Here is a 22,754-nt window from a genome sequence, read left to right on the forward strand (position 1 = left end):
AAGGAGAACATTTGTACATTTAACAGTTACTGTAGTCTTACAAAGGTCTTTGACCCTGGGCTAAATCTGAACTCCAGCCAGGGCATCAACTTACTCTCTCACTGCTGTTCTTTGGCTATATGACATACTATGCTTGCTTTGTAAGCACAAGTGGGCAGCTGAATCCATACATGGCCATTCTAGGTTGTTGCAAGCTCAGGATTTGTACAGCAAGACATGTTCCAAGTTTTTTGTTTCAGAGAACCTATGTCAAAAACTGCTTCCAAAGCCTACAGTTTTTAACACACACCAGGTAATCCTGTCCTAGATGTATGCTTAAATTGTGGATTTTAAGGATCCTCAGAGGACCCCAAAGCATCAATAGCCTTGGAGGAGGTGGTTCCATTGCTCTGTTATGTATTGTCCATCTTGTTTCTTCCTCGAAAATTCCAACTCATTAGATGAGAAAACAGACAAGGATGAGGAGGATGAAGAAGAGGGGAACAAGGAGGATGAATATGTTTTGCTCTTCTTCCCTTTTCCTCCTCTCTCTTCCTTCAGAGTTGGGAGTCATCTGAAGACATCACCTTCATGACCATGTGCTTCCTCTTCTCCTTTAACTTTCCGCAGTAGCCCATTGAGCGCTGAACAAGAATGGACACAAAATAATTCAGTCAAGCTTTCACATTCTTATAATGCTTGGAATTGTCTCAGGAGGATAGCTCAGTGGCAACACGCTCGACTTGGAAGTAAGACGACGTAGAGCAACAATATTTTATCCCTGTGTGCGCGCTTTGAAACCTCTGGTTATTAAGCGCGTTATAAATAACCAATTACAATTGTTGCACATTCTCAGTGAGGGCGACCACTTTCTTACTAAATACAGCCACCAGCCTGCTACATGAAACATGTGCTGGAAGAAATACTGCATAATAGAACATTATCGGCGCACTACCAAAGACGTCATATTGCCATCTCTCGACAGCAGGAGGAAATACCTGAGCCAGGAAAGGGAAGAGAACCCCACCTACCAAGGTACCCTTTTCATCTATATAAGTGGTATGAAAAACTAAAGTAGGAGGTACCCTATTATAGCACACGGCTACAATCAGAAAAACTGTTGTTTTTCATGTACTGCTATCTTTGGCAACTATATGAATTGTGACACCCAAAGATAGTATACTGTCTCTAAACTTACACTGCAATAAATAAACTGCAGCTAGCTTAGACTTCTCCAGTCAGGACAAACCCCCCTCCTTGTACACACCTGGGAGGGAAGCAGCAACCGCTGACTCTTAAGCCCCAAAATAAGGGCGGCCCCAGGTCCCACCAGTGACCTATTGTCCCTGTTGAAACTATGACAGAACTAAGGATTATTGGATTGGGGAGGAATGTATCTCTCCTGGAGGGCAGGCTATGAAAAAAGAAGTGGATATGGGTTACTGGATGGAGAGGTAAACATCAAAAGCAAGTGCTGGGAAGTGGAGCTCATGGCAAATAACATTCAACTGCAGAAGTGTATTCTGGCAAATATACTTATTGACAGTTCACAAATGCTCAATAAAAAAATTCTCTACACTATTAAAAACGATTACAAAAAAGTCAATCAAAATGAATGGTGCTTCTGATGCAATTGGCTGCACTCAATGTGGCGATTCATAACGAGTACTTTTTTAGGTTGGTGGGACTATGCAAATAACCCAAATATGTCCATTTTTTGAAGGGTGTGTAATGGGGTTGTGGTTCACGCACAAGCAGTGGCGGAACATCCATTGAGCAGATCGGGCTTTATCCCCCATCCCTGAAAATGTGGGCTATGTTGACTTGACCTGGCTTACCTACAGAGCCGTAGCAGGACAGAACAGGTCAAATACAATGAACTGTGTATGCGGCTTCACAGCTAACAAAGGTCAGGCAATAACTACTGTAAAGCATTCATTAGTAATTGCATTCGTATGCATAGGTTTTTAGGCAATTGAAATCACTGAAGCTGCACTTGAATAGTAACATTCGAATGTGTAAAGCTAGATGACCCGTTAGGTCCCCAAACTTTTAGCCAAGGTGTACAAGTGGCCTTCGAGATCACTGTAAAACGTGAACCTAGCCTCTTCTAGTACAAAACGCAAGGGTATCCTAAGAACAATGATGATGTTGTAGTTTCAACGCAACAACCAGCCCCCTCCCCCCTCCAAATACAGCAATAAAACAACACCTGCAGTGCGCTCTGACCTCAACTGTTCCAGCAGCCCTAGCCTTCCCATCTGTCGCTCACTCTCTCAGTGAGCATGCGCAATAAAAGACAGACTACAATGCATCTAATCTAGCGTGAGATCTAAAAAGCAACTAAATATTGTTATGGCGCTACCGCTATGTAACCAATTCAAATCCGGGAATACAACTATAACCACAACTAAATGAGAGTCTACAAAGTAGCCAGGAGAAAATCGAAAACTAAATTGTTATTTTTTTAAAGGTAATACGTGTGTTAATTCTTTTGGAATATTTTTTTGATCAGGACGATATTTTATTAAAAAGAAAACCATGTAAAGCAATCCATTCTTTTTGATTTACGTTCAGAATTCTACCGTTTTCACACGGTTCAGCTTAGCACAGCGGGAGCAAATGGTACAGTCCAAGATGGCCATCTGATTTAACTCATCGACTAGTTGTTATGGTCCGTCGTTTACCTTAGACATTCTTTTCGGTGGCACAGCCGGACAGCCTTCTACCACGTCACTGGACAATGGGCGTGGGATGCTCGTATGCGCGTGACAGCTACACTGGCAACAAGGCAGAGAATGGGAGGAGCGTTTCATGGAAAGCTCTCGCTGGAGTGACGGCCCCTGCGCGTGCGCGAGACGAGCGCGTCTGCTTGGTGCTCACGCTGGAGCCGTTTGTTTGGCCGATGAGCGAGGGGGCTGGATCTGCTGAGTGCGCTTTGGAGGCAGCTCGAGCAGTCTCTGTCTGTGTTTCTGTGCGCGCGTGCGGAGCTACGGGAGCTGCATACTGGCGATCGCTACCCCCTCCCGTGCCGACTCTAAAGGAAAACCCTGGGAGGAGTGGGGGGAAAAGGTAAGAAATGGACGGGGGAACTGTGCGAAGCCTCAGGGGTTCCTCTGCACTCGCTGCTCCAATCGGTGTCCCCAAATTCTGAGAGGTCCATCTCAGGGTGCACAACACGCCTGCTGGTGTCACCAGCATCCTACACTTGTACTCAGGATGTGTGCGGATCTGGGTACCATTCTCCATCAAAGAATGCTACAGCCTCGCATTGTGACTAGAGGCTTCAGTGTGCACACCTTTGTGCACATAAAGACTCTATATATTACATAAAGTCCTATATGTTATGTACATGCATTTACAATCGCAAGATATTACACTTTGCAGGTACAACATATATGCTCGTTTACACATTTTGGAGCATTTTATATTGTGTTCCCGCACTTCTAAAGTTGCGTGTGATCATTTATATTGCGCTCAGCTGTAGATTTTACAGCCAGTGTATTTATGCTTTTATGACCCCATAACTTAGACATGTGTGGCTACATTATATGAGTGCATTAACAGTAACCAAATACTCCGCTGAATTATGCTATAAGGGCATTCTGTTCCAGGTTTTTAAATACCATTTACTTATTTGCATCAGTGAGCTCTTGCATCTGTAACACCATCAGGTTTGTGTATTATTTGTGCATAAAACGTTAAGTATGTTGTATTTGTGTCACAATAATACCAGATTTATTTTGCACCTCTTTATATTGTTTGCTAGATAGGATTATTTGTACCAACGGTGCATCTTTTATTTAGTTAAATGGCTTTGTAGTTTTTTGTAATCTCTTCCCATGTATTGTATGAGTAGTTGCGAGGATGACATTGAATCCATACATATGCCGGTATCCATAACTACCCTTTTGCTCCATGTTCATATAAGGCCTGAATAGAGGTACTGGTTACCATGCACTTATAACCATCCATTGACTTTTTATTTCCAGTAGAAAGCACATACCTTTTTATATACTTAGAATGTATGGTTGTACGATCCTAGGCTGTTAATGTATTTTTTTTAATTTCACATACATTACATCATGCATTTAAAAACACATTGAGTATAATGTAAACAATGTTCTATGCCACAGTTCAGATTAATGAAGCTCGTTAATCCTATGCATTCATAAAACGACACATTTTTTTAATTTGTGTTCCTCTTATTTATCAAGTGTATTCTATTCAGATTTTACAGTAGAAAGTCATGTTCATCTGTCTATATCAAATACACATGGCTAGCTTTGTATTGATAAAATATACAATGTGTAAACAACTAGTAGATGCTAATCCCATTGACAACTGGGATATGCTGTGCCCTCTGTGTTTTTTACTTGCTCTATCTTTGGTGTTACTGTAATATGCTGCCCTGCAAAATATAAATAGTAGGCCTCCACTAGAAGGTGTCCCCACTGTTCCCCCGATTGTTTCTGTTTATTTACCTATGCTTGACAGCAATTGGGTATTTTGTATTGACCTGCATATGTGTTCTGTCTTGGCACATTTTGGGAGGAAGAAGGGCGCTCCCACACTTAACCAAACACCCTGAAATCTCTCCTGCCCATTCTACCACTGCTGTGGATTACAAAATGGATATTATACCAAACATTGACATAATGTGGAGCCTAGGTAGTGACACATGGCCGCCACGTTGCTTGTGGCAGATGCCCAATGACCCCATTAACAGAACATTCTTATTAACTTTGGGGCAGTTTTAGTGATGTGCCTTGTGAGGATATCCTTGCCCCGTTGCAAGAAGGTGAGGATACTGCATTACTTTGCATCATAGATGGACGTCATTGAAGGTGTCGTATTACTGAATTAATAGACCTGCCCTCCACAAGAAATGTGACCAGTCCAATGTTATTTCCAGTTTACGTGATGGCGAATGTTGTATTATGGTACTTTTTGCTGGCGCGGGTGAGGAGTTCATTTGATCACTTGATAAACCACTGGACCAAATAATTGGTAGCCAGCAACCTACCAGTGATGCCCATTTGTATTTATTTTCATTGATTTAATGTTGTATATTGTTGTGCCACTTATTTTCATAGGTGCAAATTCAATAATTCCCAGGAATAAAGGCATTCTGAATTATACTTGGCAGATATTCACAGGTATGCCCCATTTCTAATGCATGTTTAGGATTTTGAGTAATTGGTGATATGTGAAATTATAAAAGACAAAGCACTGATCTAGACATTAGAGCAAACGTATACAACATTATAAAAGGGTCCTCACCATGACGCTTGCTTCAAAACGTGTGTGCGGCTAGAGAGTAAATGATGGGATTCTTGTCAAACCTTTTGTTCCCAACCAATGTCCTAGTTCTGGAAAAAGTCATCCATTATGTTGAGCAGATCATGAAGTAGAGTTTATTTTTTTTTTTTTTTGGGAAAAACTGCAAACCAGAAGTCGAACTGCACAGCCAGCACGAGACAACATTTCCACTGCATCTGCGAAGAAAACGTAGAAATACCCTGGACAAATTAAACTCTACACTTAAAAAAATGCAAAATCCCATCATTTATGAGTGGCTCACCAAAAAATGGTATGGGCTCACTGTCACACTTCCTGCATGAAAAAGCTAGCCAGGCTTGTTTTTGGAATTCTGGGACTTGAAGTTTTGCATTTTCCAATTTTAACATTTTTGACAACGAATACAAGCATTACAAGAAAAGCAAGGACCTGGGTGGCTTTCTCATTCATGGAAGTGGGAAACTTGAGAGATCTGATCATTGTGCAAGTCAAGACACACATTCGGAGAGGAGAGGGATCTGAAATTACGAGTGCTAAAAAAAACAGCCAACAGAACGATCTAGCTAAATAGCTATGTTTTTCCCAGACATCAAAATTCGTTAAAAGTTGTTTTTCAGATATTGATATAATTCACATATATTTATGAATGCTTGGCGCACCTGGCAGACACAGAGGGAAATCCATCAGGCTTGCTTACTAGTTGGATTTCCGCTGAATAATGATGATGTGATGGAGTGGAAAGCCTGCATTGTGTGCTAACTGAATTAACATTTACGAGAAACTGCACTGTCAATTCACAGTGAACCTTTCATGGCTTGTCTTGCGTAGATGCAAGATGAGGTTTGCTGCTTTGTTTCCTGTTGTGCTTTCCCCACTGTCCACTCCCCATTCCATCAAGCAGATTTTTCCTACATGTTTGGTTGGTTGAGGTGATGGTTTGGTTGAAATCGGCACATGGGCTATAATGGCAGTGGAATTACTTGCAGGCCAGGTACAATAGCAAAAGGCCTCAAAATGTGTGATTGTCACTAGCCGTCATTGGTTAGTGATAATTGACTCTTGTCGAGTAGGAAAAAGTGCTGTGTATGTGGAGAAATTAAGGGGCAATTGACTTTTTGTGCCTGGCTAGCAGCATCCTTCTTGAAAATGTTACCCCTGAGTTGGCAACATTTCGTACATATATCCGGTTTAGACTGAGCAGGTCACCTCCAGCACAGATTAGGATCCTGAAAGCCAGTGGCTTCCAACAAAGCAGTTTCGAGAGGGGACACTTGTCCTAATCGCTGGATGTGAATGGGTTTCTGAGGAAACGCTAGGGCAACTTGGTGGCTTTATGCTAGGGCCACTTGGTGGCTTTTTTCCCTTGTGGAAATTGCTTTCCATGCATGGCGGGGACGCCTTGTCCTAGGGGCCTGGAGTGGTCGAGCCCCATTAGTGTGTACCAGGTGCGCCCAGGAATCTATCGATGCTGATGAGGCTAGATTGGCTGAACGCCCTTTGTTGCAGATCTGCTGGCCTATAAAATGATAGCCCATACATTTGGCTTCCTTCTGAATGTTGTCATTAGAAAGGACTCTATGCTCTTGTTAAAGAAGTAAACTGGCGCATCCTTTTCTATGTGCCATTCTAGATTATCTTTTCTTAGCCATCAAGGTTGAAATTTTATTGCTTCATAAATATTGTTTTTCCTCATTATTCAAAGTCACGTGGATTAGCATAAACGTATTTTGGCCCCACATTTTAACCGGAAGGATTTATATTCCCCCCTGAGTTCTTGCCCTATCGAACGTCTGCAAGTGTGCACGCGAATGAAGGCGCACCAGCTGGGCCGATTCCTCTGTCAGTAGGTAACCAGTGTGCTGAGATGTTTTAATGATTAAAGAAATCCCGTTTTTCCTCTGCCGTTCGAACATAATGGAAATCGTCCAGCTTCTACTGAAGCCATTCGGTACAGATGCCTGCTCGGAGAGGAATGCATTTTGTCTTTTTGATACAATGACATATAGGCCCCCACGTATTTACCCTTGGGAGGGGGCTGGGTAGGAAGCAATTGGGAACATGCATTGCAAGCATGCCGCCGAGTCCTTGCCTAGGATTAGCAGACACTAACAGTTGGTCAGATTAGGCGCACAGATTGAGGTGGAATCGATGAAGTATCTTTCAATGCATACACTGTACATGCATAGTTGGCTTGGTAACTACTGCCTGTCGTGCTGGACAAGCCCCGACCTTCATCCCAGTTGCATGCAGGCGACCTACCGCCCCATATTGTTTGAATATACTATAATTTTTAAATCGTTGAACGGTGTTGCTTTAACCTCGTTTAGACTGGATAGATGAAGGGGCGAAGGCCAACATTTAACGAAACGATTCTGTGCCCTTCCTGATGTAGGCTGTAAGGAATCGGCCCACGTTCTCCACTGCCTTACATTTACTTTAGAGTCCTGTCTGATCGAGTATAAATAATGATTCCGATGGCTTTGTACCTCCGTTTTAGTTTGTGAACGTAGGCAGGTTCTTTCGATCTGTCACTAACGCTTTGTTGGAAGAAATGTTCGCTAAACGAGCCCCCTTTCTGATTGTGTGCCCTGCTGTTAGAGGACGTGCATAAGGCAGGAAACCTTCCACTCTCCTCTGAAAGCTAAACACAGGACCATCTTCCCCAGTGTGCCCGATTGCATGGAAATCCGTCCTCTTCAATCGATCCCCGGGAAGATTGTGCTTTCCTCGTGCGTCTTGAATAGAATGGACTCGTTCCCGGTTTTTCGTGGAAAGCTGATGAGACTTTTCATACACACAAGCCTCTTTCTGAACTGGTCATCAAGACCCTGTGGTTGGAAGCAATATAACTGCGTTTGATTGGTTGTGGCAAAGCACGGACACGTCACGTCACTATTATTCATTGTAATGAATCTTGTGAGAGGGCCTTGGAATTTTGAGTACTAGGATTTTTGTGCCATGCGCCACTGCATTGCAGATTGAACGTCTCGCTCGGTGGGCTGATGGCTAAAGTGGGAATGTGTGTGGCCGAGCACAGGTGCCCTCAGCGTGGCAGACTGGCGTAACACATTGTGGGGTAGCCTAGAGCTCTGTTCAGGTTTTTACGGTTCAAGGCAACAGAACTCGCTGGCTTTTGTGGAAGAAGCATTTTGCGAACGAGGGCATTCCATCTGGTGATGGGCTTGCAAAATATCTCTGCGTTGTTAGTGTTACTAAATGGGTAAGGGTGGGACCCAATTATTTCATGTTCCTCTGCTATAGTAGGGCATGTGGAGTAAAGTGACACTGGGCAAGTTATCACCTTGTCTGTTTCTACATGTGTAAATAAAGTGGAACCAAAAAAGTACAATTTCTAAGCTGATTTTTTTGATCAATATTGCAGAAGTCGATGCACAAGGGATATTTGTTAGTCCATAGAGGTTTGTGTACTGGAGGGATTTTCAACCTTTTTGTATCTCCAGATGTTTTGGACTACAATTCCCATCAGCCCAAACCAGCATACTCAAAGGCAAGGGATTATGGGATTCTTGGTTCAGACGGATTGTTGCTCACTTGTGTATCTTTTTAATCTCCATTTAGTGATTTATTCTTTATGATTTTTTTAAATACAATTTAGAATGTGTACAAAACATTCCTAGCAGCAAAATGTTAAAATGCCCTACAGACACACATTATACAGCCACATTGTATGCAATGTTTCGTGCATTCAAGTTAAGAAAACAGCTACTCTTATGTGCTACATTTGTTTCTGCTACTGGTAAATCGTGCAAGGCTCAATCTAGAGACGGGCATTTGTAGAATCTATTTGGATGTTTAATTACATATTTTGGTACTCGCAATCGCCAGAACAGGCTTCTACAACCTTTTGGCTCTTGAGATATTTTGGACTACGACCCCAATGACGACTCGGTGTTGCCTAGTGCTATTGAGAGTGGCAGTCTATACCATCTGAAGATACTACTACCACTACTGGTCGATGTTTTATGATGGGAAAACATAATGGAGGGAAATTAAGGGGAGCGATTGTGTTTCACATTGTATAGCCTTACTTGTTTAATCATTTCTTGTTTCTAGTCTCTTTCTTTTGAGGTAATGAATCACGTAATAAGTCAGTTATCATGTTGCAACTAGCTTGTAACAAACACGTTGCTTACAGGCTTTCATGAGAGTTTTGCAGGATGCCTGTATTTTAAGCAGCGCTGGCCAATGGGCCCTCTCTGTTGGGTCCGAGATCTGGCATCTGATATCTGGCCGGTTCTTGGGCCTGCAAAAGCTAAAGACCAAGTAGCAATACTAGGTCACACAGCCGCTCTCTTTTGGGCCCAATCTGGGTACGTAGTTATTCAAAGTTCAAAGCAATATAAACTGGTATCAAAAATGTATAATGCTTAATCAAAAAAATAGATGAGTCTGTTTCATGGTTGAGTATCCAAAACGATTATTTATCCAAAAGAAATTCAAAACAAAAAATGTCACTAATGAATTCTTAGTGAGGGAGCAATTGCAACAATTCATACATAATTCAGACTGAAATATATGCCAATGCATTTTCCTTCTTCAGGGCAAGTGTAGTAATCAGAGTGGATATGTACAAACACATTAGCATCATAATAAGCACATTTGTTGTGAAAAATAAAAGCAAATGTAACGTAACATAACGATCAGCAGTGTTTTCAATAGTTGGTGGATAGAAAAGACAACACAAGAATACCCTATAAGTGATATGAAATGTAAATCAATAGCAACATAAGCCAATTAAGTTTAGTTTTACCTTATTGGTGTGGCAAATGGTGTAGAACAAAGCGTACGTGCCCACAGAGAGATGGGCCAACAGTAATGTCGTGGATAGCGGGGTTTAATATAAAATCCAATTATGTTCGTAACAAATCGAATCTGGTAATCAAAAAAGAGGATCAGATCAGATGCCTCGTCATTACTGGCATATGCTTGTATTTAATAAGGTAAAAGCGATGAAATATACCTTTTTAAGCACGTGGAGTGTGTGGCTTCACTGCAGTAACTCGGACTGCCGTGTTAAGCCGTTGCCGAGACAACGGTACTTTTGTAGCACACGTGGCAAATCGAATCTAGTAGTCAAAAAGAGAGGATCAAATCAGATGCCTCATTTATTTACTGGCATACGAGTGTGTGTAATGAGATAGGAGCGGTGTGTTGAGCATGAATCAAATACCTTTAAGCACACGGAGCGTGCAAATCCTCCTGTGTGTGGCTTCAGTGCATAACTCAGACTGCCGCGTTAAGCCGTTGCTAAGACAACGATTCTTTTGTAGCACACGTGACCGCTTCGCAACAGCGAGTGGTCACGAATTAAGTTATGTAGCAGGTGCTAGCCTGCGGAAATGAAGACATTAAATATTTGAGGTATGCCCTATCTATGCCCACAATTGTGATAGCAAAAAATAGGAAAGAACAAAAATCATAAAAATGGAAGAAATACTTCATGGTTGAAGCGCAAGTAAAGGCAGCAGAAAGGGGTATTCGTAAACTCCATGAGAACACAAGTATGTGACCAACTGGATCAATACATGCATATCATATGAGCAAGTAAACGAATACAAACATAAACATAAACAACAGGCAAGTACTGCAATCAACCTCATATGCTAAAGATGATCAAGATACAGCCTCGTCGCGGAAGGTGACACCCGTGGGTGGCACATTGGGTCCCAGATGACAGAAGTTTCAAACTGGAAATAGTACGAATTCTCGGAACATGTAGTGAAATACACAATAGGAAGCACACTGGAGGCACAGACAGTAATGTATCTCAAACATAACAGTGATAGTTGATTTCTTCACTCAAACCATTCGGAACCAGACTGCAAAGTTTGTCGATCCAAAATGTCTCCCTGCGATTAAGGCGCAGGCCCAAATCCTCATGGGGATTGTTCTTGGTCAGAACTTCTAGGATCAAAAACTTGATTTGTGAGAGGTTATGATTGATCGAGGCCCAATGGCGGGCCACAGCTTGAATTAGGGTTGGAGTTGCGGATACAAGACCGGTGTTCGTTCCACCGTGTCTTCGCCGCTCTGGTTGATTGGTCCAAGTAGTATTTCCCACATGGGCATTTGTTTCCGTATATGATGTTCATACAGTCACATGTACCGAATGTCTTAAGGAGAATCTTCTTACCTGTTCGTGGATGAAAAATAACATTGCCTTTGATAACTGAGTTGCAATTGATGCAGTGTAAACAGGGAAATGTACCGGTACGCTGTGTGATCAATATCTTCAAGGGTGGTCTTGTATGTACCAGTTCATCCCTGAGGTTCCTACTTCTTTGATAGGCGAAAACAGGTGGCTCATTGAATAGATTTTGTACTCTCGTATCATTCTTAAAAATGCTCCAGTGTTTCTTGATGGTTTTCTTAATTTTATTACTCTGAATGGAGAATTTAGATACATATACTGGTGACTTAAGCTCCCTTGTTGGTTTCTTCGGAGCAGATAGTAGATCTTTGCGTTCAAGGGAACTGACCCTTTCAACTGCAGAATCTAATTCTTTTTGGTGGTATCCTTGTTTCAAAAATGTCTCCTTCATAGTCAATTGCTGTTAGATACAGTCATCAGGATCACTAACAATCTTTTTCACTCGCAGGAGTTGGCTAAATGGAAGGTTCCTCAATAGACTTGGCTGATGAAAACTAAGGCGGTGTAGCAAATTGTTTCGATCAGTTGGCTTCCGGAAAAGAGTAGTACTGTAACAATTGTCATTCCTTATTACCTGCATATCAAGAAAAGTGATCTTGTCACGTGATATCTCCCTGGTAAATTGAACCCGTTGGTCAATGTTATTGAGGTGCTCGAAGAAGGCATCAAATGCTGTCTCTGTGCCTGTCCAAACACCAAAAATGTCATCTATGTATCGAGTCCACATATGAATATCTTTCTTCCATTCTTTTTTACTCAAAATGTGATCCAGCTCGAATTTATACATAAAACAATTGGCGTACGTCGGCACCATGGTAGCGCCCAATGAGGTACCTGGGATTTGCAAGAAAAACTGGTTTCCATATTGAAAATAAGAATTTTCAGCAATAAATTGCAGTAGAGATAGTATAAATTCCTTTTGTGCTCGAACATCTGGTGATTGGAGTAACAGCCATTCCACTGCTTCGATTCCAAGATCATGTGGTATGGAAGTGTATAGACTCTTTACGTCTATAGTAAACATCAGCTGATTTTGTTGGAAAGTGGAAGAATTCAGTTTTTGTAGAAAATTAGTTGTGTCTCGGGTATTAATGGTTGCAGAAAGAAATCGATGTAAATACCAAGTGGCTGATTAATGCTGTCCATCCCTGTGACTATTGGTCTACCAGGGGGTTTGGTGGGATCTTTATGAATTTTGGGAAGGGTGTAGAAGTTTGGAATCCTGGGATGGTCATTGAGCAGGAGCTTATGTGTACGTTCATTTATCCAGTCCAATTCTAATGCCTTGTCCAGCAAAATGTTTAAGTTGTGTTTAATGGAGATGGTTGGATCGTGGTCTAGTGTAGCATAAGTTGTTTGGTCTTGCAGTTGTCTCAAACATTCAAAGTCATAATCCGGGGTATTCAGGATGACAAGGGCACCTCCTTTATCTGCGGGGCAAATTGTTATTTTAGTATCGCTGTATAAATCTCTGATAAGTCTCATTTCATGGGGTTTAAGGTTCTTATGGGGTGGACTTCTGTAATTGATCCGTTCGAGATCTCGAGTGACCAATTTCTGGAAGATGTCAATCGAAGGTACATTAATAGGTGGTCCAAATCCACTCTTGGCCCTAAATTCTTAGAAATCAGGCTTATTGGTGGGTTTCTCATAAATTTCCAATTCCTCAAAGAATACTTTCAGTTTGAGCTTCCTTACGAATTTATACAATTCGATCTTACTGTTAAACAATGTTGTGCCGTAGGTAGGGACAAAACTCAATCCTTTTTGCAGTGTATATTCCTCCTGTTTGCTGAGTATTCTGTCTGAAATGTTCATGACTAGGTTTTCTTTAATTGCAGACGTGTTTGAGGTTTGGCTCTTGGGTGCCCTCCTCCCCCCTCCGGGTTCTTTTGGGCGTGCGCCTAAAAAAGCTGAGGTGGAGGGTGCTTGTGCTGAAGGGCTCACTGGCTGGTTAGAGTTGTGAATTGTTTTTTTCAGTGGATGTAGCTGACTCCCTTGGTGCCTCTGAATCTGAGCTAGAAGTGTTGTCGAATGGATGTTTGTTAGATGGATATTTAAAAAGCTTTCTTGGTGCTACCGGGCCATATTTCTCCATCCACGTGTACACTTCGTTGTTAATATAATCATATGTGTCACGCTTACATTTCTTGACTTTCTTTTGTTCAAGTTTAGTTTTGTATCCTTCCAATTTCGTGTTTATATCTAACAGAATTGAGTCGTATTCCTCTTTACCCAATGAATCGACGAGTTCCCTTTCGATCTCCTGGATTTCTGTGCTGAGACTCACCACATTGTTAGAGAGTTCCTGGATGGTGAGTAGGATAAGGTCTAGGGAGCATTTATTTAGGATGGCCTCCCACCTACGAACAAACTCCTTGCTCTCTCTACATGGGGCAGTCCACCAGAGCGGAGAAGAAACGGTGGAACGAACACCGGTCTTGTATCCGCAACTCCAACCCTAATTCAGCTGTGGCCCGCCATTGGGCCTCAAACAATCATAACCTCTCACAAATCAAGTTTTTGATCCTAGAAGTTCTGACCAAGAACAATCCCCATGGGGATTTGGGCCTGCGCCTTAATCGCAGGGAGACATTTTGTCTCGACAAACTTTGCAGTCTGGTTCCGAATGGTTTGAATGAAGAAATCAACTATCACTGTTATATTTGAGATACATTACTGTTTGTGCCTCCAGTGTGCTTCCAATTGTGTATTTGACTACATGTTCCGAGAATTTGTACTATTTCCAGTTTGAAACTTCGCTTTGTGTCACCTAAATCAGCCTTGCCGCATGTCCCGGATGTCGTCTGGGCCCCAAGGTGCCACCCACGGGTGTCACCTTCCGCGATGAGGCTGGATCTTGATCATCTTTAGCATATGAGGTTGATTTCAGTACTTGCCTGTTTATGTTTGGTTGTATTTGTTTACTTGCTCATATGATATGCATGTATTGATCCAGTTGGTCACATACTTGTGTTCTCATGGAGTTTAGGAATATCCCTTTCTGCTGCCTTTACTTGCGCTTCAACCATGAAGTATTTCTTCCATTTTTATGATTTTTGTTCTTTCCTATTTTTTTGCTATCACAATTGTGGGCATAGACAGGGCATACCTCATAAATATTTAATGTCTTCATTTCCGCAGGCTAGCACCTGCTACATAACTTAATTCGTGACCACTCGCTGTTGCGAAGTGGTCACGTGTGCTACAAAAGAACCGTTGTCGTAGCAACGCCTTAACGCGGCAGTCTGAGTTACTGCAGTGAAGCCACACACAGGAGGATTCGCACGCTCCGTGTGCTTAAAGGTATTTGATTCATGCTCAACACACCGCTCCTATCTCATTACACACACTCGTATGCCAGTAAATAATGAGGCATCTGATTTGATCCTCTCTTTTTGACTACTAGATTCGATTTGCCACGTGTGCTACAAAAGTACTGTTGTCTCGGCAACGGCTTAACACGGCAGTCCGAGTTACTGCAGTGAAGCCACACGCAGGAGGATCTGCACGCTCCACGTGCTTAAAGGTATATTTCATCCCTTTTACCTTATTAAATACAAGCATATGCCAGTAATGACGAGGCATCTGATCTGATCCTCTTTTTTTGATTACCAGATTCGATTTGTGACGAACATAATTGGATTTTATATTTACCCCTGCTATCCACGGCATTGCTGTTGGCCCATCTCTCTGTGGGCACGTACGCTTTGTTCTACACCATTTGCCACACCAATAAGGTAAAACTAAACTTCATTGGCTTATGTTGCTATTGATTTACATTTCATATCACTTATAGGGTATTCTTATCCACCAACTATTGAAAACACTGCTGATCGGTATGTTACATTTTCTTTTATTTTTCACAACAAATGTGCTTATTATGATGCTAATGTGTTTGTACATATCCACTCTGATTACTAGACTTGCCCTGAAGAAGGAAATGATTTCCGAAATGCATTGGCATATTTCAGTCTGAAATATGTATGGATTGTGGCAATTGCTCCCTCACTAATAATTCATTAGTGACATTTTTTGTTTTGAATTTCTTTTGGATAAATAATCGTTTTGGATACTCAACCATGAAACAAACTTCTCTATTTTTTTGATTAAGCATTATACATTTTTGATACCTGTTTATATTGCTTTTGAACTTTGAATAACTACGTACCCAGATTGGGCCCAAAAGAGAGCGGCTGTGTGACCTAGTATTGCTACATGGTCTTTAGCTTTTGTTGGATTTTTTGAGTCAGGGTGTCTCCAGACTTATCACAGCCAGCTCCTTCAGAACTACTATTCTGAACATTTAACTTTTCTCCTTTTTTACATTGACTTTAATATTTAGAGTAATTTCTGAATTTTGTGGTGCCCACTCATCTCCGTTTGCCACGGTTCTTGGGCCTGGCCTGACCGGTTGGCTCAGTGATGAAATCTGTTCTGTGCAAGCGCATGCAGAAGATTACATCACCGAGCCCCCAGCTTCTCTGAAGGAACACACGCAAAGGAGTTGAGGTGAAATCTGCCAGCAAGGATTCTGGTATTTGTAGTGTCTGTCAAAATGGGGGGGAATGTCACAATTGTACACATTTTGCCTATCATTTCTCCTTATGTCGATAAAAGATGGCTTGAAGAGTACACAAACCATGGTAAGGTACTATCTGTAAATCCAATATTTGTCTGCGTACCTTACCATGGTTTGTACGCTTTCAGGCTATCTTCTATAAAGCAGAGCATTCTTAAAAGTTGAAAGCCAAATGAGGGCGGGGGGAGGAGGGGAGATGAATCGTGAATATTTGCCCAAAATGTCATGTGGCAAGAGACTTTACATCCAGGAGACTAGCGCAGTTATTTTCCCTGATTGTGGCCCTGTGCTGCTTTTCAGGGCACAAAGAAAGGATACATGTCGATGGTGCATAGTCACCTTTTTCCAGAAGGCAGACACAGCAGTGTTTGGGTATTTTTGTTAGCTGGCAATCGTACTCAAGTGTTTGGCTACAAGGATTTCACCCAGGTTGCATGTTCCCAGTTTTGACGCTTACCCACAAGACCACACAAAATTCTCATCAAAGCACACGTCTCAAATTTGGATTTTTTGTTTTCCAGGGAATATTGCACTATAGATTGATGGGTTTTAAAGGTGAGCACCATAAGTTGCCAGCGTAGCTATTGGAAAGAAGCAGCATGAAAGAAATGTCATCATTGTAAAACTATTATTTTGAACATTTCCTTTGAGGTGTTCTGCCCCCTCTGAGCTCTGCCTCCTCAGAACACCACCCACTTCTCCAAACTCTGCCCCCACCCCAGCCCTTGTGGGGACCCCCCTTTAATTTCTTTCCATTTCCACCACTGCTTATAAGTATATATACCCATTCTTACAATGGGCCCCCCGCAACCTCCTACATGTATTATATACCATACCCCTCTCTCACATATATTATGTGGTCAGAATTTTTGGCATTCGCAGTTCTAGGGGTGTAGTAATCGTATTATTCCATTAAATCACAGGCTAAAAATGAATACAGGCCAGGATCTCAGCTTACTCCATTCAGCTGTCGCTTTGGCTAATTTAACTCTCTGAAGCCTCCTCCAACAACACATGTAAACATGCAGACCAAACACAGACTTTGTTTTCTGTAAAATAAGCAGTCTTTAAATGGTGTGCACAGACTAGCTAATTAGAGAACTATTGTTCATTTTTACAAGTGCCTACAATATTTGCTTGTAATCTTCTACAATCTGTCCTTTTTTTTTAACATAGTTCTATAATTACAACGTATATCAGTAAGTAAGTCAATCTGTTACATCTTTGGCAAGGATATCTCAAACATTCTCTTGCATGATTAAACAATTGTGATGGCTATTGAAGTTGCCTGCTGTCGGTGACAGGGTGGCATTGGGGCCACTGATTACTGTAGCAAACAAGGATGGCACTACATAATATTCCAGTAATAACCACCCATCCAACACAATCAATGACTCCTAACAGTACTGCATATACAAACCCCTTAGAACAATGCCTTTGTTTTCTTTCACTGACAGGAGCATAAAGATGCCTGGACCCTCTCTGGGATGAAATAGCCATACACCTGTGGTTTGGCATAGCTTGTGTACAGAGCAAAAGAAATTCCACTAGGACAGGTTTCATGGAATTTAATCGCTTCTTGGAGTGTCTCTTTTTACTACTTCATCCCCCAAGTAGTCCATTTAAAGATGGTGGTCTTGCCCACCTGGTAGCTGTCCTTCACGGAAAGGGATTCCTCTTTGCAGTTCAATAACTGTTAGTTCACAGTTTCCGGAGTCTCAAGTTATATTGCGATCCCTCTGTTGCTCCAGCAATGTTCCTGGGATGAATGGCAATGATGCAAATGTCCAATGTCTCAGTAGAAGAGAAGGGGTGCTGTCATGAGCAATACCTATAACACCTTTTTTCACATGGGCTGCAGTCCTGATGCTCGATAAGTACCCAGTCCTTTGCCTGGATGCCATGTCCTGGCCCCTCCAATGGTGTTCGTAGACAATCGGTAACCTGTTTGCAGAGAATGAACACGTTTTTAGCTAACTCTTAACAGTAGTCAATTAACAGCAGATATGATTTGGCTCACCCCATACATTTGCTGGGCGGTCCATGACTACTTCGTAAGGAAACAATCAAACACCTGAGTGCACTAATTCTGTTGCATTATTTAACAAAATGCGCATTATTGTTGCTCCAAACAGTGTAAAACGGTCCAAATTGGGGTAAATACTCATGTATTTTAGCAATACTTAATGCAGTATTGTCTTTTTAAGGTAATGCTTCTACCCATTAGCTAAACATGCATACTATCACTAACATATTCTTTTCCTTGGCAGGGAGGCAATTTAATAACCCCTAGCTGTAATTCTTCAAAGGATATTCAGGTTGCCAAAAATGTCTTCTTGCGGCTCCGTCAGTCTTCCCAGTGTTAATGGATGCACATACTAAACAGTTTTTACAAAAAGCAACTGTGACTGGTCTTGGCTTAATGTTACTCCACAACGTAGTGAGCAACTTTACACATTCCCTCTGCACTTACATGAGATGTGCCATGAGCATAGGACAACATTAAATATACATACATACGTGGTCATTTATTTTCCCCTCATCTTGAATATCTAGCCAACAACCATCTACATATCAGTCTGTTTCCATTCCTGAAACTGCTGCTCAGCGGCCTCAGCCTGAATAGTTCAAACTGTTTCAAGGGTATTATCAAATATGATTTTCTCTGGCTGCATCATGAGTGTAACCTGCACAAGAGATACAGGGGATGGTGCAGTTGCTTTTGCAATTTGGTCAGCAAAAGCATTACCTTTTCCCATGTCATTTACAATGGCGGACAATTTATTTGGAAGGGTCAGTGCATGCAATCATTTTGAAATTCATGTACTATGCTGTATTTTTGTCCCATGTGAAGTTAAAAATCCCCTCTCAGTCCATACGCGGTCAAAGTTTAGGCTACTCCAAATGTGTATTGGCTGTCAGTGTAAATATTAACTACAAGACCGGAGCTCAACTCACATGCTCGCGTAAGGGCAATCATTTGAGCTGCTTGTGCTGAATGCTGAGATAACCTGCAAGCCTCAGCAATGGTTTTCAATTTTGTAATGGCACATGTTACTGTGGTAGTGCCATCTGATAATTTAAAACTCGAGCCATCTACATATAATGTACCGTCAGGTTTATCAATTGGAGTATCCACCAAATCCACTCGTTCCTTTGTTTCATCATCTGTTATTAATACATAATCATGTGTCACGTTTGATCATCCGATGGGAGGGTAGCAAGGTGGCAGGATTTCCAGCATTACAACATTGTATGTCAAAATTTTGAGTCAATGAGGTGAGCTCATATCTAGTTAACCTGTCATTTGTCAGGTGCTGCGTTTAGTTTTGTTCAATAAAATATTGCATGTGGCACAGGCAATGTAACCTGGTGTCCCAATATTATAGCATCGGCTTGTTTCATGGAAATGGCTGCAGCCGCTACATCCCTTAAATAATTTGGAAGTGCTTTTGCCATTGGGTCTAATGTAGAAGAAAAATATGCACATGGCCTGTTTTTTACCCACTTGCTGTTAAGTTAGTACATATAACGCACTGATTTGTTTTTCATGCACAAACAACGTTAATCGTTTAGTATAATCAGAAGTGCCCAAAGCAGGTTAGTACACAATGCAGATTCTAGAACATCAATACGCTCTTGCTGAGCAGCAGTCCATGGCAAGGGGACTGAAGTGCTACTCGGTGTTAGTTCTAACGGTGGTTTTGCTAAAAAAGAAACATTGAGAATCCGCTGTCTGCAAAATGAAATCATCCCTAAGAACCCTCTGACATCTTTCTGTGTGATGGGGACAGGTATTTTCATTACAGCCTCAATGCGCAGAGGGCGTAAACTATGCTCCCCTTTTGACAACAGGTGTCCCAAATAGGTTTCCTGAGTTTTGAAGAACTGTTGTTTTTCTAGGGACACTTTATGTCCCAGTGGTCCTAAAAAGTGTAATTACCACGTAGTGCAATCCATGCATTGCTCTTGGGTTTCTGCAGCCATCAACAAATCATCACTGTATTGGAACAGTATGGTATTTGCAGTTGGTGTAAACATGTCTAGATGTGTTTTCAATGCTTGGCTGTAAATACCTGGGCTTTCAGTGTAACCTTGAGGGGGGGGAGATCTACGGAAGGTGTAGGCCGCCCTTCCATGCAAATGGAAACTGTCTTCATTGATTGGAATGCTAAAGAAAACATTTGTGAGGTCTATAACAGTGAAGTATTGGGCTGAAGGCGGTATCATAGTGAACAGGGAAGTCATGTCCGGCACCACCAAATACTGTGTTTCAACAATTTTATTTATTGCTCGAAGATCAGCAATCCATCTCCCTTGTGCTGGAACACAAGGGTTTCCATCAATTTGTTTTTGTACAGGAAGAATTGGACTGTTGCAGGGACTCCCCACAATTTCTTTTAGAATCTCTTTAATTAATAAATCCTGTATTACAGGTTTTATTTCTTCCAACCCTTCCTTTGGTATTTTATACTGAGGCATTTGCAGTAATACTGCACCAGGCTTAACTCTTATTTTCACGGTATCAACTACCATACATCCTACATCATTAGATCCCATGGCGCATAGCACAGGGTCAACTCCCTTAAGTTCAAGTGACAATTCATTAGTAGTAGCGACAAAACATTTTGAAAAGGACTCGGCATTGCATGTTAGGTACACCATCAGGTGAACAATATATTTTTACATGCAAATATTTCAGCAAATCCATTCCCAACAGACTTCAAGCACATTTATCAGTGACAACAAGCTGAGCCATGCATGGTATAGGATCTATACTAAACTGTTCAGTGTCAGATATTGAACTCTGGACCGGATTATTAGAGAATCCCAATGATGTGTTTACTTTCCTGGAGTGCGGAATATGGGGCACAAGTTTGTGGGAAATTGATGTATTGGACGCACCTGTATCGAGGAGCAATGTCGCCTGTTTGCCTTACACTGTAGCTTTTACAAATGGCCCCTTTGAATCTACAGGAATACTTATGCACCCTTTTCCCTCTCCAGGGCAGCTCAATCCTATGTAATACTTTGTACTGTAATCATTCTCATAATCCCTAGCTGAATGCTGCTGGCCTTGCCCGGGGTCAAAATAATTATGCTGTTGCTCATTATTCTCTTCTGATGTCACAGTATTTGTTACTTTGCTGTTCCTGATCTCGGTCCTTCGAAAAAAGATCCTCTTGTCATTCCTTGCCCCAACTCAACCATAGGTGGAAACACTGGCACACTCAAGCCCATCTGCTGAAAAACTGTAATTCCAAAGTCAAAAAGCACAGTGGATGATATGAAAGACCCAGAAGGGTTCCATCAACCGGGCAGAAGGATCGGAGGTGTGTGATTCTCCCAACCAAAGGATGGGTATTTGAACCAAGAAAGTTGTTTTTTTCAATTCTTAACTCTGTGCCTCTACCCGGAAATTACATATTTAAAGAGCATTTTCGATCGGTGATATTTTGGAACCAGGCGAAGCGTTTTTCTTTGCATTAAAACACATTATTTCTTAACCTTTTAAAGACTCATGTTTAGAATCAGCACTTTTTTGCTGCGTCTGCATGCTGCACTTTATTAAGAAGCACTTTTTGAATGTGTGCTTTTTTTTTTGCCTGCTGCACTAGTGCAATTTATTTAGAAGTACTTTTTACACACTTTTTGTGGGCTGTTTTCTTTCGTTAAATACATTTTACAATTTCATCAGAGGATTGATGAAATAAAAAAAAATGAAATGAAGTTGCTGTATTTTAAATGACAGCGAGCATTAGAACTTTAGGACTCGAGTGGATTATGTGCCGCTACTCAGGCTTTAAATTTAGCGCAAAGACTAACTGGCTGGTTTTGCCAACTAGGCCAAAACTAAACTTGCAATTTCTTAACTTCAAGTGGCATTATTTTTTAACTTTAAAAAAAAAAACATTTTAAAGCATTCAATTTGTAATCTTAAAGACACTCCTACTACTTGTGGAGTTATGCGAATTTCCAACTTTTGCATCTTTGCCATTTTAAATGTGATGCACTGGTTGGTTCAGATCCTGCTCAATTCTTTCAGAACCCAAGTAAATTTGCATCATCTCTATTAGACATTCTACTGCTGTTGATAAAGATGTGAAAAGTACCACCAAATTGAGTAACAAGCGGGTGGAGAAGCGAATTGATTGTAAACATTTAGCCTGCAGAGCATGGCAAAAATAATCTGTTTTTTTAATGTTTACATGAGGCCAGTGCGTGAGGCCTGAGCCCTGCCCAACATGGCGCCCTTCATTATTCTTTGCTTCACATGCTCCCCCGGCCCCATTTTACGTCTGCAGGAGTCTGTCCTGATGGATTCTGGTGGCACCATCACCGTCTTCTGGCCAACTATGGATTTGACTTGTATGGACTTCATTGATTCACGGTGCATTACCTTTTCTCATGGTGGCCCTGAATCATGCTGTTTCCATATTCATCTTGTATCCAGGCTTGAAACATTATGTGTTACTACTGACTTCTGCAATTGTATTCACTCTCCCCTCTTGATTCTCCACTCTTTTTGACTGCTTAGTCTCTGTTCTTTCCTCCTTTCCCTTTCTACCTTTTCCTATCTCCTCCCCTAACTTTCTTCTATGTACTTACTCGATCAGAATTGTCCCTGGATCTAGTATAATACAACCTCGTCTGACCCCCGTCCCCCCCACCACTATCTGAAATGTCATCAGGCCTAGTACGGTAGTCGCCTGTCCGTTT

The 22,754-nt window shown here is 41.6% G+C and overlaps 1 protein-coding gene across 5 annotated transcripts in view; it reads left to right on the top strand.

Annotated features, from left to right (window-relative positions):
- The first annotated feature begins 2,792 nt into the window (after nucleotides 1-2,792).
- ADARB1 (adenosine deaminase RNA specific B1) overlaps nucleotides 2,793-22,754 on the top strand; it is a 1,064,814-nt gene continuing 1,044,852 nt past the window's right edge. For 3 of the 5 annotated variants that reach the window (XM_069615857.1, XM_069615861.1, XM_069615860.1), the window contains exon 1: nucleotides 2,793-3,051. The gene's annotated coding sequence lies outside the window, so the exon portion shown is untranslated. Of the gene's footprint in view, nucleotides 3,052-5,075; nucleotides 5,139-22,754 lie in introns of all 5 variants that reach the window. The other 2 variants (XM_069615858.1, XM_069615862.1) reach the window with 2 other exon arrangements.

The sequence above is a fragment of the Ambystoma mexicanum genome, chromosome 9 (assembly GCF_040938575.1).
Source record: "Ambystoma mexicanum isolate Mex_15411 chromosome 9, UKY_AmexF1_1, whole genome shotgun sequence".
NCBI classification, from domain to species: Eukaryota; Metazoa; Chordata; class Amphibia; order Caudata; family Ambystomatidae; genus Ambystoma; species Ambystoma mexicanum.